The sequence below is a fragment of the Leptonychotes weddellii genome, chromosome 6, assembly GCF_054177405.1.
Source record: "Leptonychotes weddellii isolate Sample4059 chromosome 6, ASM5417740v2, whole genome shotgun sequence".
Taxonomy (NCBI): Eukaryota; Metazoa; Chordata; class Mammalia; order Carnivora; family Phocidae; genus Leptonychotes; species Leptonychotes weddellii.
In genome coordinates, this window is record NC_138374.1 from 60,102,929 (window position 1) to 60,108,005 (window position 5,077).

Sequence of the window (5,077 nt, forward strand, 5' to 3'; positions counted from 1 at the left end):
AAAGATTTTATTTATTTATTTGAGAGAGAGAGAATGAGAGACAGAGAGCATGAGAGGGAGGAGGGTCAGAGGGAGAAGCAGACTCCCTGCCGAGCAGGGAGCCTGATGCAGGACTCGATCCCGGGACTCCAGGATCATGACCTGAGCCGAAGGCAGTCGCTTAACCAACTGAGCCACCCAGGCGCCCCGATTTAGGTTTTCTTTAATCAACTAATTTAAATTTGATAATTTCATATTTTATTCAACATTGTTAAAATCTGTTATCTAAAAATTAAGAAGTATATCACATACCCCCAAACAGTCCTCAGAAATTATTAGTTTAAGCAGTTGGGTAATCAACTTCTTCAAGCTTTTTACTTCGTATTTCAAACAAAACTTTTTTCCCAGTCTTTCAGGAATTATTAAGTTCATAAAGCCTGACTAAACAATAAAATATAGTCTTGATTCATATAACATCACCTTGTATTTCAATTACAGAAATACTATTTGCAAACAAACTATTCTAAAATCAATTCATTATTCCCCATTTCCTTCCTCATTTTAACTGGAACAACCGGGATTTATGTAAACATTTTAACAAACCACTGAGTTTGAACTACCATATTCTAAAAGATGTGAGTACTTCTGAAACATGTCTCTTAAACCAATTCTTTATAATGTGAGAATTTTCATTACAGCTCATTTGGTTTGCACAAGCGCCCTGTGAAAGGGCTTTTAGAAATCATAAACAAAGTTGACTGTTATTAATTTATTATCTTTACACCACTATAACCCCAAAGGCAGGCCCACAGCCTTTCTAGGGAGTCAACAAACATACTACCTGGAAATCTCTTTTTTCAGGAATTCAACCAATTTCCAGTGAAAAAGCTCTTGAAATTAGCAGTAATTTGTATAGAGCTTTAGAGTTTATAGAACACATCCACGTAGATTATTTCATTGCAACTTCGTTAACAATTCCCTGAAGTAGGAGCTAAGTAAGAGATAAGATGATTTATCAATGGTGCTCCATGCCAATGGCAACCAAATCCCCTAAATTCAGCTTTTTCATCCTCTTCCCTGGATGCTTTCCACTCCACATGCAGCTATTTTTAAAATACCTTTCATTAAATGTCAGGAGGATAAAGTCAATGATACTGTAACAGCATTGTATGGTGACTGTTAGTAGCTACACTTGCGGTGAGCACAGCATAATGTAGAGAGTTGTGGAATCACTAGAGTCACTATGTTGTACACCTGAAACTACCATAACACTGCGCGTCAACTATACTTCAATAAAATATATATATATAGTAATAAAAAAGTAAAATGAAAATAGCTTTCATTACCTCGTAATTTATTTTTAAGGCATTTCTACTTGGTAAAAAATATGTCCTACTTCCTATTTTACGGACCATTAAATGTAATGGTTGTGTTTCCGCAGTCAATGGATGCTTTGAAAATGCAAATCAGGTTTGAAGTTTAACTGTTTTAGTGTCCTCTTTATTACTTCAGAAAAGAGTAAATGCTCCAAAACTCCTTACCTGGGTTCTGAGCTTTAAATATGGGTAGCTGTTCTTTAGAAAATCGAACGTATGAAGTCAGAGGCTTCTTTGGATAACTATTCGCGGTGGATGAAAAACATCTCGGTACGTACGCAAAACTACGTATAAAAAAAAATAACCAATATCAAGTATTTAATTGACAATATTCATTAGTATATGAACACAGATCCCAAATGAGATGTCATCAAGACGCTACAGATGACACCGTGTTTGTGACACTTAAAACCCTTTCCTAACCAGAAGGAAGACCTGCAAATCTGAAGTCTCAAAGCTCTATCTATGCCTGCTAGGAAGGGCAAAATGGAAGAAAGCATCTATACTTCAGCTCCCGGCCCCTGCCTCCTTAACGCCTATATTGATGGCGGGAGGCTCGTGGCGCGACTTCGCAGAGAACTCTGGACGGGTGCTACAAGGTTGGACAGTGCGGTGGGGCGGGAAGGAAGGGGAAAGGTGGAGGGTGGCCGGAAAGACTACTGGCGTAAGGCCTGGTCTCAAAACCACCTAGGCAAAGTCGAGGTCCGAGTCAAAGAGCCATAGTGGCCCGGACCTCGTAGGAAGGACAAAAAGTATACATTCCAATCCCAGAGCGTCCTGGGCCGTGCCACCTCACGAGGTGGCACGCGAGCGGTCCCACCTGAAAGAAGAGCGCAGTCGACTTCCACAGCCCGCGCAGAGGTCCGCTCCGGACTTTCCCAGGGCACTCAGCACGTTCCACACGCCCCGGAAAAGCGCCATTGCACCAGCCCACAAAGCAGCGACCGGGCGCCAATCTCGTAGAGCCCTGCGGCACAACCAGAACTCCAACAATGACTAGAAGAACCCGCTGGCGACCCTCTGCAGTTTACTCTCATGCCCGCCACTCGCGAGGCACCATGGGAAATCCGCTAGCATCCGGTTGGTAGTAGGGGGCGGGGCAAGGCAGAATTGACGCAGGCGCCGTAGTGGCTTCCCTGGTGGCCGGGGCTGCAAAGGAGGAGGAGCTCGGGGGCGGAGAAGGGAAACCGCAACCCGGCTCTCCTGCGGAGGGTCCTGGCCTCAAGGGGGCGCAGCTGAGCCTCCTCTGCCCCCGGCCCCCACCCTCCGCAGTCGTTTCCGCCGCGGGGCCAGGAGGTTGATGGAGGCGCTGCGGCGGCCTCACACGGGTAGGGCAGTGCTGGCTGGCGTCCGCCTGTGACGACCGAAAGGGCTAGTACGTAACAGACAATTTTACAACGAGGACGCGGCATAACTGTGCCGTCCGGGCTGCTGCGAGGTGAGGCTAGCGGGTGCTGCGCGACGAGCGGAGCCGCTCACTTCAAGCCGGAGCTGGAGCTCTAGAGCCCAACGATACTGCTGGGGCGGGGGTGGGGGAGTGGGAAGTAGGGAGTGTTTTCAAACCTAAAAATGCAGGTGTCCTGGCCTTGCCGCAGTGCCTAATTAAATATGTCTGTGTGAGGCCCGTGAATCTCTGTTTTCAACAAGTTCCTCACGGTTTAACAAATTCTGATGCCAGTGGTCATGGGACCGCATTTAAAGCAGTACTGATGTAGACCGTCCTCCCGTCCATTGCAACTATCCCAGACCCAGTCTGCAAGCCTGACATCCAACCCTGCTTAATTTCTAGGAAGGAGACTTTGGCTAATTAGCTGTGCAGAGACACTATCTAGCCCCAGCGTTAATGTTAAAAGTCTTGATCCCAAAATGTTGCATCCTCTAAGATTCAGTTTTCCCCCATTGCAGATGAGGATGTTGGACTAGATTAGTTTTCCCAAAGTCCTGAGAACGTGTGACAAAGGCATACTTGAGATATTGAGTGATAGGCTGTACAACCATTTTCTGTGTAGACAATGGCATGAAAAAGATTGGGAAGACCTATACTAAAACTATCTAAGGATCAGCTTTTACATTACAAATTATTTCCAAGATAGCCACCTCCTGAAACAGCCTCTGTTGGGTAGCTATAATTGTTAATTCTTAATTGAATAATTGAAAATTCCGGGCACCTGGGTGGCTCAGTCGTTGGGTGGCTGCCTTCGGCTCAGGTCATGATCCCGGGGTCCTGGGGTCGAGTCCCACATCGGGTTCCCTGCTCCCCGGGAAGCCTGCTCTCCCTCTCCCACTCCCGCTGCTTGTGTTCCTGCTCTCGCTGTCTCTGTCTCTGTCAAATAAATAAATAAAATCTTTAAAAAAAAAAAATTCTTACCACTGTAATATTAAGCTGAGAGTCAACTGCCTTTCTGTAGCTTTGAAACATTGGCCCTTCGGTGCTACAAAGGACTAAGCCCACTTTTAAGTGGTAAGTAAGAAACTAGTACTTTTTCTATTTTTTTTTTTTCTATCCTTTCTATTTCTATCACCTATTCATAGACTCTCAGGGTTTGAAAGGAACCTCCCAGGTAAATCTGTTCAAACTTCCCATCTTGTCATGGAAGAAACAGGTTTTTTCTGATTATATAACTATGGACGAGGCCCCAAACTTGGGTAAAAGACACAACATTCCCCCACTCCCAGTAAAGTCAAATGAGAGAAGCAAAGAAATAAACAATTAAAATACACTGCCAAGATAGAGTTAAGTATAGGATACACTTCCTTATAATTACATTTTTCTCTGTATTTTCTAGAATGTTTTTGTTCTTTCAGATGTTTGATAAAAGTTAAACTTCTTTTGGATATTTAAAAAATCTTTTTGTTGTTTTAAAGTGTCATTTTGAGGGGCGCATGGGTGGCGTAGTTGGTTAAGCCTCCGACTCTTGTTTTCGGCTCCAGTCACGATCTCAGTTTCCTGGGATCCATCGAGCCCCGCAACAGGCTCCATGCTCAGCATGGAGTCTGCATGAGATCCTCTCTCTCTCTCTGTCCCTCCCACTCGCTATCTCTCTCTCTCAAATAAGTAAATAAAATCTTAAAGTGTCATTTTGATAAACCTTGTACAGGTCTTATAAATCTGATCTATAATATTTGTTTTCATCAGATACCAATATTCCTTAACATTCATTTACATTGCAGTGTAATTTTATTCTGAATGCAGCATTTACAGATATAATCCTACCTACTTACTCAACCTGTCTTTAAACAAAAAGGCATATGATTTCATTTATATTTACTTTATGAAATGTGAAGACTTGCCACAGCCTTTCCCAGGGTTCTGTTACTTTGTTTTGTTTTAAATGTTTATCTACTCCCATGACTTCAACTATCAGTTATATCCTCATGATTCCCATATTTTATATTGAATCCAGACCTCATTTTAGTTCCAAATCTATATAGCCACTGTCTTCTGGACATCTTTACCATCATGTCTTACAGATGACTTCAATTTTCCCTGAAGAGAATTCACTAACTTTCTCCTATTTTGAGCTCCTTGTCCTGGTAAGAGGCACCAGTGTCCCATTTGAATCATCCAAGCTAATAATTTGATAAATCATTTTATAATCTCTCCCACTGACACTGTAACTGAACTACTCTGAGTTTGCTCTTCGGTCGGTAAGTCACAGAAACTATACCGGTGGAGTAGTCAAACAAAGTAAACTTTATTTGCAGCAAATAAGGAGATCATG

The 5,077-nt window shown here is 43.2% G+C and overlaps 1 long non-coding RNA gene across 1 annotated transcript; it reads right to left on the minus strand.

Moving 5' to 3' along the window:
- Positions 1-1,525: 1,525 nt before the first annotated feature.
- LOC145722220 (uncharacterized) lies at positions 1,526-3,425 on the minus strand. The gene is made up of 2 exons (XR_014146327.1): positions 2,176-3,425; positions 1,526-1,639 (listed from the first exon to the last, which is right to left on the minus strand). It is a non-coding gene; the product is annotated as an uncharacterized LOC145722220 (long non-coding RNA).
- Between the last annotated feature and the right edge of the window lie 1,652 nt (positions 3,426-5,077).